Source organism: Primulina eburnea, chromosome 17, assembly GCF_022965805.1.
Source record: "Primulina eburnea isolate SZY01 chromosome 17, ASM2296580v1, whole genome shotgun sequence".
NCBI lineage: Eukaryota > Viridiplantae > Streptophyta > Magnoliopsida > Lamiales > Gesneriaceae > Primulina > Primulina eburnea.
This window is the reverse complement of record NC_133117.1, coordinates 7,412,635-7,425,013: the sequence shown is the minus strand read 5'-3', so window position 1 is coordinate 7,425,013 and position 12,379 is coordinate 7,412,635.

Below are 12,379 nucleotides of genomic sequence, written 5' to 3'. Positions count from 1 at the left end.
AAAAATAAAATTTTTCCTACTAAAGTGTCTAATAGATGAGCAAAGTTGGGAAGGAGAAAATTAAAATTTTCCTACTAAGGTATCACCTAGTGGAGGAGCAGAGGGAAGTAGAGAAGTTTTTAAATTTTTCATACTGAGTCATCGTCTAGTAGATGAGCAGAGTGGAAGAGAAATTTTAAATTTACCTACTTGGACTGAGCCTTGTAGAGGTGAAGAGTTGGAGGGGAGAAAAATTAAATTTTACCTACTTGGGCTGCGCCTAGTAGAGGAGAAGAGCTGATGAAGAGCAATTAAATTTTACCTACTTGGGCTGAGCCTAGTAGAGGAGTCAGGGTTGAGGAGGTGAAACCTTTATTTTCATGCTAAGGCATCGACTAGCAGAGGAGACTGGGGTGAGGAGTTGAAACTTTTATTTTCCTGCTGAGGCATCGCCTAGTAGAGGATCAGAGGGTGAGGAGTTGGAAATTAAGTTATTTTCCTGCTGAACCACCGCCTAGCAGAGGAGTCAGAGGGTGAGGAGGTGAAAGTTTTATTTTCCTGGTCAGGCATCGCCTAGCAGAGGAGTCAGAGGGTGATGATGTAGAAGTTTGATTTTTCTTGCCAAGGCCCAGCTTAGTAGAAGAGTTACGAGATGACGAGGTGAGACTATTACTTTTCTACTAAGGTCCGACTTAGGAGAGGAGTTACGAGATAATGAGTCGAGAGTTTTATTTTTCTGCTAAGGCATCGCCTATGAGAGGAGTTAGAGGTTGAGAAAGTTGATGTTTTATTTTTCCTGCTAAGGACTATTTTAGCAAAGGAGTCAAGGGCGTGGGGAAATAAAAATTATTTTCCTTCAAAAGCTTAGTAGAGGGACCTTGAAGATGGGGACGACGAGGACATACCATGTTAGAAAAAATTATTTTTCTCGATAACAAACGATGTTTACCTCTGAAAAATTACGAGGATCGAGGAAAATTCTCAACGTTCTAGGCGAGGATGAGCATGCGAGGGCGAGGGGCGAGCAAGACTAGAATTGTGTGTTGGGGAGGGTGAGGAGAGGGCGAGACGATGAGGCGATGGGCTAACATGAGGCGAGGCTACGGGAGGGAAGTAGGGGCGAGGCTGTGCGGGCGGGGGAAGGCAGGGCAGGCGAGGGTGACAAGCGCGGGACGAGCGCGCGGTGTGCTGGGCGAGGCAAGGAGGCGAAGCAGGGCGAGGGTTGTGCGGGCGATGGCGAGACGGCTGGGCGAGAGGCGAACAAGCTGTGCAAACGTTGGGCGAGGGTTGGTGGATGAGCGAGATCATGCAGGCACTCGATGGAAAGGCTGGTAGAGGGGTGAGCAATAGGTGGCAAGGGGCGAGCACTTGCGCGAGGCGAGGGCGATGGGAAGGGCGAGAGTGTGCGCTGGCGAGAGAGAAAGGCGGGGTTCTAAGCTACGAGGCTGCACACTAGGCAAGTGGGCAAGCACTCGAGGAGGATTGGCCAGGGGCGAGGGGCTGAGGGCAGGATGAAGGGCGAGTGTGTTGAGGGTCGAGGGCGATGGGCAAGCAAGCCGAAGGGCAAAAAGGCGAGCAAAGGGCACGGTTGATCGAAAGTTATGCAGAAAGTGTGCGGAGCTTGCGTGCAGGCGAGGGCTATGGGTGATAAATTAGGGGCGAGGCTGGCGATAGGGGGCAAGGAACGAGGGTGTTGATGGTCTAGGGAAGGGGCGAGCACGCTAATGGGCAAGGGTGATGAAGGCCAAATGCGAGGGAGGACGAGCGCGATGCTAGGGAGAATCCGAGGACTTGCGTTGACGAAGGAAACGGTACATGCATGGGAATGGAGAAAGTATTAAGTGAAGCAGGAGAGTGAAATAAGGTGGAGAATGAATGACTATTTATATGGGAGCCCGACACATATCTGACCCTTCACAATGGGAAGGTGACCTAATTTGTTTCCCAATTTTTGGAGAATAGTGAGCAGCAGAGGAAGAACACACTACTCACATGTTGTAAACCGAGAACGCAATTAATCGAACTTCAAACCTATGATTCAGTTCGACTCGGGAGGCGGAGACTGTGATACCCCATGGATGGATCCACTACCCCTGGCACATCCCTAGCCCAAATGAAAGACAGACCCAACAAGGGCTCATGTATTCTCCTATAAATACCAGGTTCGGATGTATAACTGATTCATTCACTATATTATTTTTCAGCAGCACCCTTAGCTGCTCCCCTCATATCCTCACTCTCTGACATGAGCTTCAGATAGGATAGGCCGGGACACCCTCTCAGCCCCATTCTAACGGTCTCCTTCGTGATTGCAGGCTCATGGCAAATTTGAAACCTGCGTCTGGACTAGTATCAGTTGCTGGAACCGTACCCTAAATTTCAGTGAGTATCACTTGGCCAATTGCTGCCTCAACATCCGTATCTCCCTCCACATATCTTCCATCTCCGGATTCTCTTCACTTGGGAGGGGTCGCGTCTCTTCAACCCTTCTTTGACGACCCTCCACATTCTCATCTCGTTCCTGGCGAGTGGTTTGTCCTTCAGAAAACATAGACTTTTGGTTCCTCTTCATGGCTTCGTCAACTATCCTGGTGATGAACTGTCTCAATTGTTCCAAGGTCAAGTTCCCCACATTATCATTGGGACGAGGTAGCTCTTCTGTTTTCTCAAGACGAGTTTGTTTGGTTGTCGTCTCAAGACGACGTTGTTCGGCTATCATCTCAGGACGAGATTGTTCATTTCTCGTCTCATGACGAGATTGTTCGGGTCTCATCTGAAGACCGGATGCTACGGAGTTAGTTCTTCTGCTTCTTCTCCGGCCTACCATCTCTACGTCTCAGCTCAAAGTTCCTACAGACGGCGCCAAGTGATACCCACTGAAAATTTAGGGTTCGGTTCTAGCAAGTGATTCTAGTCCAGACACAGGTTTCGAATTTGCTCTGAGCCTGCAATCATGAAGGAGACCGTTAGAAGGGGGATTGGAGGGTGTCTCAACGTAGACCCTACGATGCTCAAGTCAGAGACTGGGGATATAAAAGGGAGCAGCTAAGGGTGCTGCTGAAAAATAATATAGTAAATCAATCAGTTATGCATCCGACCCTAGTATTTATAAGAAAATACATGGGCCCGTGCTAGGCTGAACTTCCATTTGGGCTAGGGATGGGCCAGGGTAGTGGGCCCATCCATGGGTATCACCCCTTCTAACGGTCTCCTTCGTGATTGCAGGCTCAGGGCAAATTCGAAATGTGAGGACCCGGACGCTAACTCATTTTTTAATCATCTTTGGGATTAAATGGATCAATTAAATAAACAAGGTCGAATAATTTTAATACACAAGCGTACAAATCGTTACAACATGTGATAATCCATCTTATTTATTTACATGATCAAGTTTAATAACTGCAACATGATCCACGATACAAACTTGTTTAAAACAAAATCATAACAAACTAAGGTTCATCAACTACATATCAGTGTTGAACAGCCAGTTCTACTTCTAGGCCCGGATCACCAGTCTAATCTTCATCTTTTATCCTCTTCTCGACCATTATCCTGTTCCACCTGTTGTCATGCATACATACAAACACAACAACAACCGGATAACTCCGGTGATAATATAATTTCCAGTATAAACAATGTATACATGTATTTCATACAATCATATAGAAGAATATAAAACATGTCTCAAACAACATGTATCGTAATCCAGAATCTAGGAAAACATAAATCAATACAAACTATAAAAGCAAACTATTTTATTCTTAATCTTTGACTCGTCTCTTATCTAGGGATCCCGGTTTGAATAAGAACGCAACAAGTTTCCCATATACTCTCCCCTTCTAGATGGTGGTACATTCTTATTCCCAGACTTCGGCCTACTATATCGAGTATCTACAATAGGAGCCGATCAACTCCTAAGCGCATCGATATGAACCAAACGTCCAGTGACCTTGCACCTCTGCCAATGACTCTTTCACAATATCTATCTTGTATTCTATGTCTTTCTATAAATCAATAGAACACTCATATACATTCAAGGAATTAAATTTTATCAAAACAATAACAATTAAGTATGTGGTTTTGGGAAACTCAAGTTACATCTTACTCGAGTTATCAATCCCGGTTTAACATTGATTTATACCTTTCCTTTCTCGGGGTTGGGCTCGTTCTTCTACCGATTCTGAAGTTGAATTCTCGAGTTCGAAGTCTTCAATACCAATCTGGAATAACATATTCGAGAGGCATAACATCAATATACAACTCAACACAAGACTGTGTATAATCAATCCTAACCTAATTCCATTTCAACAGCATAACGGTGCCATTTCGAGATCCCGGCAATACAAACAACAAACGGCCAATCTCAACAACTCATACTACAATAACAATTACAACCCACAATTCAAAATCTGCATAACCCCATTCGAATATAAGCTGGAAAAATTATAACAATTGCATACACTGTCCGTTATTCGATCCGGTTTCGATTAAAAAGTAATTATAAACTCAGGAACATAAAATATCAATCAAATCATGATTCCTCCAACATCAAACTTTCGAACCATGCAAGAACATAAGAAAACTTACATCCTTTTGAAGCCTTTGACGAGAGAATCACGGAACTAAACTCGAGTTGAAAATCGGACGGTTGGATCTTGCACAATCAAATTTCTAAGATTCAATAAGTTTAAGGATTTCCACGGAAGGTCTCTCTCGGTTCTTGATGCTGCTCAATAATCTGAATTGGAATGAAGGAGTTTGTTATATGTAAATATGCATGGCAAGACAAGTGTCATAGTTTTATTCAGCATGTCTCGTGCATATGCGCATCCAACATCGGCGCATATGCGCGAGACTCTCTATCTCGGCACTTATGAAGTTCACCAGCTCGCGCATATGCGCGAGACCTATTGTCTCAGCGCTTGCATATTCATCTGCTCGCGCATAGGCGTGCCTCTTCTCGCGCATATGCGCGAGACTTACTGTCTCGGCATATAGCAGCTCACGCATATGCGCGCCTCATCTCCGTGCATATGCGCGAGACCTTCTGGTCTCACACTTAACTGATGTCTTCTTCGGGCTTCCTCAGATCTTGGCCTTTCATAATCACATCAATTTTTCAATTAATTAGCTTCGGCTCATAATAACATAATCTCGGACATTACACGAAACCTGCATCTGGACTAGTATCACTTGCTGGAACCAGACCTTAAATTTTCAGTGAGTATCAATTTTTTTTTACTTAAGGAAGTAAAATTATATTATTGTACATTTATATAGTATTATATTACTTAAAGTTGAAATTTTTTACTAACCAACTTTTAAAACGTTGGTAAATTTTTTATTTATTTCAAAAATATCTTTTAACCACTCAATTTCATTTTTTATAAATTTATTTTTATTTTATCTCTTATGTTCAATCATTTAAATTCAAAATTAATAATTTTAATGTTTTTTTAAACTAATAATAATAATAATAATAATAATAATAATAATAATAATAATAATAATAATAATAATAATAATAATAATAATAATAATAATAATAATAATAATAATAATAATAATAATAATAATTTTAATTTTAATGTTAAAATCTTATATTAAAGTCCAGCATCTTTTAAAAACCGATTCTTAATTAATTTGGCGAAACTTTAGAGAAATATGCAATTTTATCCAAATTTAATTTTAATCACAACCAAAACTATTAGGAAAATGGATAATTTCAAACACCACTTCTTTTTCTTTGTCATTTGATGGCTATTTAATTATGAATATTTTACCACTCCTGTAAGGCCCAAAATGCGATAACATAATACAATTGTATGCAAATCTAGGGAAAATGAAAATGCCTAATTAAATTATTTTAATTGCAGTCATTGAATGTAGTTTTCTTTGTTTTGTTTCTCGTGAATTTATCTAAGTACGCAGAAAGATGAAACTGATCAGGCTTCGAACATATCAGTTACCGAAACAAAACTGAAGCTATCAAGATAAAAGCTGAAAGTGTCAACTGATTGCCCAAACTGAACCTGTCCAACTGAAAATATCAAATACTAGTTCCACTGATTGTTCAGCTGATAGGTGGTTCAGCAGAAGACCGGCTAGCTGATGAAGAGTCCAACTGATGAATAGTCCAGCTGACCAGTTCAACTGATGAAGAGCCTAGCTAACCAGTTCAATTGATTCAGTGAAATCAGTCCAGCTGACGAGCCAACTGATTTCACCATACCAGATCAAGACCAGTTCAGCTGACTAGTTCAGAGCATAAGTTAGGAGCCGATTAGTTTGCAGAACAAGACAAGCTTATCTAAATAGAATCCATCTTTGCCCAAGGGTATAAAAGAAATTGTCCAATCAAAGGACAATAATGAACGTTGCAATAGAGATTAAAGTAGAGTCGTTCCAAAATGGCTGTTAGAAAGGATCAGACACAAATTTCGAGGAACAAATTCAAATTGCAACGAACACATTTGATGAGTCTTGATGTACGGATACATTGCCCTTATATATACAAGATCAAGGCCATGAACAAAGATAAGAGAGAACACAAAAGGAAAAGTGTGTGCGGATGAACACAGATAAGAGAGGGAACGCATAATACATATCAGCTTACAAGAAGCAACCAGCCTAGATTTGAGGGAACAATTGAACGTGTTATCAGCTTAGACTAGAAGTACAATTCTCTCAGTATGTGAGAACACTTTTGTGTTGTATTCATATATCAGTTCTCACACACGCGCACACAATAACTAACATATACACAGAGAATCAAGCCAAATGAATAGTTGAGTGAGTCTTGCACAAAGACATTAAACATGTGTATGTAGTCTTTGACACATAGACTGAAGGATATTGGGCTCAATTTAACTAAATTGAGTAGGCCCAATTGGTCATGTACTTGAAAACCTAAAACCCAAGCCCATTAACATGTAAATTAAAATTTATAAAAAGATTCTTAGGTCTTTTTGACACCTATTCAGCAGAATCACACACACTAGCACACACATAAATTTTGAAAATTAGCAAGAGAAGAAAATCTAGGGTTCTTCGTCACCCGTTCATCCATCTTCGCATCCTCACTAAGGATTCGAGCGTTTTAAATGCAAAGACACGTTTTCTAAACCCTTTGACGCATCATTCAAACCATAATATTCATGTTTCAATTGTTTTTGCATGAAAAATGTAAACATTCGATGATTTAACGGTATGAAAATTAATTTCAAAAGTTTTGAACATTTTTACGTGTATATGAACGTATTATGATTTTCAACAAGTACCCTGCAACCATAGGGTGAAATATGGTTAGAACATGAACAAAACTAAGTGGAAACGAGGGCTGGACAGTAAGCTACGGCTGCACGAGAGTTGCAAGAAGAATCCTAGGTGGCTGGACTGGACGTGGTCAAGGGTTGGGAGGAGTCCTAGCGGAGCTAGGACTCGAGTTTATAGGATGGTGAAGAGTCCACGCGAAGAGGGACTCCTCCCCATGCTCGCGCAAGGGGGCCACAGCCAAGGGGGGCTTGCGGATAGGGTAGAGCAGTTCAGGGTTGGTCCAATAGGGTCTAGGGAGGATGGTCAGGGGTCGGTCAGGGACTGGTGCAGGGTGGCTCGTTGGTGGCTCGATCACAACATGAGGGAACTCGCGCGGCTACTCTTGTTTCTGGTGTAGCGGCTGCAACATGGACCAAGGGGCTCTAGGCTGGCTCGGTTGGGTCTGAGATTGGTCCAGGGTCGGTGAGGGGCAGAGGTAATCGATGGTTAAGTAGCTAATGGTGTCCTTGATCGATTAGGAGTCCTAGGAAGACTAAGAAGAACTTGCGCGGCTGGTGACGTTTGTGCAGGGCTCGTGCGGAGTGTAGGTGCTGGTTCAAGGGGTCAGGACTGGTCAGGAGGGTCCAAAAGGGTCTGGTCAGGGTTGGGCTCGAGGTGGCTCAGGCATTGTTCGATAAAATTAGGTGATGGCTCGGTGGGTTCATGCAAGGGTCCCAAAAATGAATTTAATAGAAAAAGTTAAAATCAAGGGCCCACGGGGGTGGCTCATGACTCACAAGGTTAGTTTAGGTAATAAAAAGTCTATGATTAAAATTTGGGAATAAAATATTAAAGTTTGAATTAATTCGAGAGTTAAACACCTCACAAATTATTAATTAAGAAATTAAATCAAAAGCCTTGAATTTAAGCTAAATAAAATTATCTAAAAATTATATTTAAGCTTAAATAATTAATTGGGATAAGCTCACTTCATTAAAAGTAAGAAAAAGTCAAAATCGAGAAATTTTACATCTAGGGGCAAAAAGGTCATTTTACACTTGTGTAATACGTTAAGGATACGCATCGTACCGAAGGGGTCATAAGCATGTTAAATGATTTGTTATGATGAGTTTTATGATTTATGGTACTGTGCAATTTTTACTGTTAAAATGCTATTTTTGAAAGTAATGATATTTTATACTTTAAAATGAAAGAGAAAAATATTTTGAGGGACGTGAATTGATCGTGTCAAAGGATAGAGGATATGAGGGAAATCTGTTTTAAGAAGAAACAGTGAACTTACAATTTTATGGGAATGTCGTGAGGGAGAAGGTCTCAGAGGGAGCACGTTTACGGGAAATGACCCAGAAGGAGCCCGACGATCGTATTTCCATGGCGGTGTCTAGTGCCTGTCCCCATGGGCCATGTGGAGCTAAAGCCTAATCAGTTGACCAGAGGATAAAATGCTAGTCATTTTCGAAGATCAAACTTCACCCAAAATGATAAAGGATTGAAAGCTTTACGATGATATGATTTTACGATTTACGATTTATTTATGCTTAAAAGCTATTTTAAATAAAAGTATGACTTTAATGCTTGTGATTATATATATATTATTTGCTACTCATGTTTAAAACGTGTTGAGTCATAAGACTCACTAGGTTTGAATGTTGCAGGATTTGATGATATGAGAGATACGGTGACGCTTGAGTGGATGAGTACGGTAGTACACTCCCGAGGGACATTTATTTTACAAATTAACTTGTTAGATAAAATATTTAAATGATTAGTATTAATTATTTTATTAGAGACATTTTTATGCTTTATTTTGATGTTAGTTGATCTTTTTAAATGTTGACGTAGGATTTTTGGTTAGTTGACAATTTAGGGATTTTTACGCACTTGAGATTTCAAATGTTAAATTATTATAATTTATGGATATGTTAATGTTATTTTAATTAGTAATTTTCGAGTTTATGAGTTATAAAAAAAAAATTAGTAGTGGGAAGTTTGACAAACAATCGTAACAACTTTTTCAAATAACGCCGAGATTATCAGACTAAATGAAGCAAGTCGTGAATGTGTATGGCTAAAATCAATGACCGAACATAACCAAATATCATGCGGATTATCATTCGGTAAGAAATATGTGATAATATATGAAGATAATGCTGAATATGTTTCTCAAATGAAAGTGGGATACATAAAAAATAGCCCCCCTAAGTTCTTTGCATTCACCTAATAGCTTGAGAATAATGGAAATATTGATATTCGTTACATTCAATCAAGTAAAAACTCATCAGATCTCTTCACAAAGGTACTTCGTATGACAATATTCAGAAATCATATATATATAACATTGGGATGCGCAATCTATGAAATTTTTGAAAGAATCGTTTGTGTTAACATGAGGGGGAGTTTATGTGACTGTACTCTTTTTCTCTTACCATGGTTTTTATCCCAATGAGTTTTTTCTAGTAAGATTTTTAACGATGAAGTTTAAATACACGTAATGAAGACAATCATTGTATCATGATCATTATCACAAGGGGGATTGTTGAAAATAAGAGTTGAAATTATTGAATGTTGAAAATAAGAGTTGTAAATATTGAAATTTAGTGTGTGATGATGTAAGTAATGATATATTTATTTTTGGATTATTTTCAAAGAAATTCTATAAATAGGTCTCTCAATTTGTGAAGAAGAACACAATTGAGCAGATAAAATTTTATAAAAGTGTTTAATTTAATATATTTTATGAGTTTGAGATTTTTCTTTTACCGTAAATTTTTACTTTTAACAATCCCAACAATGACGCAAAAAACTTAACCTATTATTTCCGTTGAAAAACTAGTAAAGGGACCAAAATAGTTTTAGGCCTAAAGGATAGAAGGGAAAGAAATTAATTACTTGTGGTCCTGTTGATAACTTTATGAACTGTGATAGACAAGTACTATTAAGAACTTTATGGAGTCAAAATTAGAAAATATTTCCTTGTAAGTTTAAAGCTGACCACTTGGTTAGACGCTTTAGAACTGCTGATTCGCATTTTAAGAAAAATCACACCTATGAACTGCAACCTTCTTGGCTCAATCTGGTTACTGTTCATGAATCGTCAGTTATGTTTAATTATCAGTGAACGTTAGTTACTGTGAGGCCCGAGGCCGAAGAGGGCGGGGGTGATCGTCGGTGCCATGAGGTGGCACGGACAATGAACGGCTCCTGGCAGGCTTCTAGATGGAGGGAACATGAATGAACCGTTCTTACACCGGAAGGAGAGGGATTCCGAGACTGTTCAATGTAATGGACTGTACAGTTGAAGAGGGCTTAAAAGATTTGATTGGTACTACTCATATCACGAAGATACATCTTCTTTTCGGTAGCTCATCACATATGAACTCTAAAGTTAAGCGTGCTTGACTTGGGGCAATTTTGGGATGGGTGACCTCCTGGGAAGTTTCTCAAGGTGCGTGTGAGTGAGGACATAAGCACGCTGGAAAGACTCTTCTTGATACAGTGAGGACAGTCGTCGAATCTGGGGCGTTACAGTTACAGTTATGATTACAATTAGTTCCTTGAAATTTTTATAAAAGAATTATTAAAAAAAAATAGGTGGCACAACAACGCCCCAAAGATGACCTAGCTCTCGGCGTCGAGGCATCAGTTTTCGTGCTCGAGATCTGTACACAATTAATTTGTTCTATTTTTTTAACGAAAAGTTTTCGAAAACACAATATTTTTGCTTTCAGCTTATACAAAATATAAATTTGATCTAATATACTATCGAATCATAACATATATTTTATATGATATTATCATCGATCTAACCATGCATCATGTTATTTTAATAATAATATATTTGGGAATTTTCTTGAGATGCATAAGGTCTAATAACCACACTATACTAGCATTTAATTTTTTGCACAACTAGACCAGCTTGGCTACCTATATAATTTAAAATATACTTAGATATAAATTAGGTTTTCTCTGCTAAAATTTAATTAAACCAAAATTTATTAATTTAGAACTGATTTTTTGACTTTCAAAGTTCCAGTGACCCAATCCGATCCGAAAGGGCAACGTGCTACCGGTCCCGTTGGTTGGTTACACCTCTAAATGACAAAAATATTACTCTCTTCGACCCAATTTTATAAGTTTGTTTGATTTTTCACACATATTGAGAAAATTATTGAGAAAAAAGTTACAAAAAACATCATATTTTATATTTATTTAAATATTTCAATAAATAGTTCGATGTTTTTCATGACTTACTATATAATAGTAGAAACAATAAAAAATGCTATTAAATGTAGAAACGGAACCAAATATTTGAGACAATCGTAAAAATAAATACATCATATATATTTGAAACACGGACGTAGTAATATGGGTTTTTATTAAAAATAATTTAAATTTTAAATTTTTTTTCAAAAATACTTTAAAAAAAAACATGTATCAAAACTACCTCAATCCGCTGATGAGAAGAGCGGACGCTGCCTACGTGTAGCAGCGTCCGCGCTTCGTAAGCGCGGACGCTACTCCACGTAGGAGCGTCCGCGCTTGTCATCAGCGGACGCTCCTACGTGGAGCAGCGTCCGCGCTTACCAAGCGCGGACGCTCCTCCACGTAGGAGCGTCCGCGCTTGTCAGCAACGGACGCTCCTATGTGGAGCAGCGTCCGCGCTTTGTAAGCGCGGATGCTGCTATTTTATATATTTTTTTTTGTTTACAATTTTATCGATTTTTCTACACCAATCGTTTCGTCTGATTATGTACGAACGAACATAATGTACAAACGATTCCTGAACAATTCACGTGAAAGTTGAGAAATCAAGACTCTGCAAATTTCACGTGAAAGTCAATACTCTGAAAATTTCACGTGAAGACCAATAATAAAGAAACGAGTCTTATATAATTGAAAACTTTTCGATTGAATCAGATAACAATTCTCATAAATTTTCCCTCACTTCTCTTTGAATTTTTCTCCAATCTCAGTGAAAAATGTCTAACATCGACGTACTCTTATATTTTGGTGGTCATGTAGTTAGCGATAATGAATCGATTGAATATAGCATTCCATTTGTTAGACCGATACGAGTATCACGATCCATTAATTTGATGGATTTAGTTGAAGTTGTGCATAAAAT